The sequence below is a fragment of the Nannospalax galili genome, unplaced genomic scaffold (assembly GCF_000622305.1).
Source record: "Nannospalax galili isolate Female #2095 unplaced genomic scaffold, S.galili_v1.0 scaffold3, whole genome shotgun sequence".
NCBI classification, from domain to species: domain Eukaryota; kingdom Metazoa; phylum Chordata; class Mammalia; order Rodentia; family Spalacidae; genus Nannospalax; species Nannospalax galili.
In genome coordinates, this window is record NW_008351466.1 from 1007105 (window position 1) to 1008235 (window position 1131).

At 43.6% G+C, this 1131-nt stretch overlaps 1 protein-coding gene across 2 annotated transcripts in view; it reads right to left on the minus strand.

Moving 5' to 3' along the window:
- The window catches only part of Cenpi (centromere protein I), a 109200-nt gene that overhangs the window by 54891 nt on the left and 53178 nt on the right, over window positions 1-1131 (minus strand). The gene's annotated exons all lie outside the window — the stretch shown is intronic.

The window sequence follows — 1131 nt, forward strand, 5'->3', positions numbered from 1 at the left end:
CCCACCAGCAGTGGATGAGTGGTCCCCTTTCCCCACATCCTCTCCAACATTTGGTATCATTTGTTTTCTTGATCTTAGCCAGTCTGATCTTTGCCCAAGATTTATCTACATGACACACAGTAATTAAAAATACCAGACTGATGGAACTAACCTTCTTCTTGGGTGTTTAACAGACATACTTTGAGGTCTATAATTATGTGGTCAGAGGGACATAAAGGACACTTTTGGCTCCTTGCCCTCCTAGGTCGACTAGTTCCAGGGAACTATGACCATTTCTCAAAATGTCCTATAATGGTGGTGGGTCACCTGTCCTCTTGATCAAGGAGGCCGAGGAGACTCCACCAAATGGACTTGAACCAGTGTCCAGTCTATAAAGAGGAGGGTCAACACAGAGGAATCATTTCCTCCATGCTTCCAAGCGAAGCCAACCATGGTCGAGCAGTACCTTTGACTTATCTTCACATCAGTGGAACTGGTAAAAGAAAGGAGCCAGGGGCTCCTCCCAAGCCCATGTGACCCCTGAGGAACAGATCCCCAAACGACCTTAAGAGTAAAACTAAATTGGTTTTATCTGGACCAATTGTATGGCCTTAAACACACAAAAGGAAAGTATAACCAAAGATTAAATGGACCAACATAATTTCATAAGAGTCCGTATGTATAGCTAAAGGCTACATAACAAGCAACAATGCCAGACAAGCGATACCTTCTTTTGAGTTGATGGCCAGGGTGGCCAAAGGGATTCCCAGATAGTAGCCGAGCATAGAACTGGGAAATTGAACAGCAGACCCCAATCTTATCCAAAGGAATATAGACAACTGATTACCACTAGATGAAGAACAGCTGACCCTCCTAAAACAAGGACCTCTAGATAGGCTGACTAGATTCACCAGAAGGGCAAGTAGTGGGGAATGGCTGGGGTGCCGACAACACAGTAGAGAGTAGCAGGGATATCAGAGCATAAAGGCTCTAGTGGGGGGAGGGAGGCTATGGGAGGGTGCTGCCTGGGAAGTGGTGTATAAATAAATGAAAAAGAAAAAAATTCTTTAAAGCATAAAAATTTGCTCCTTAATAATTAGACAATGTGAAAAACATTACCATTGAAATCTACCTGATGACTTTATATCCATG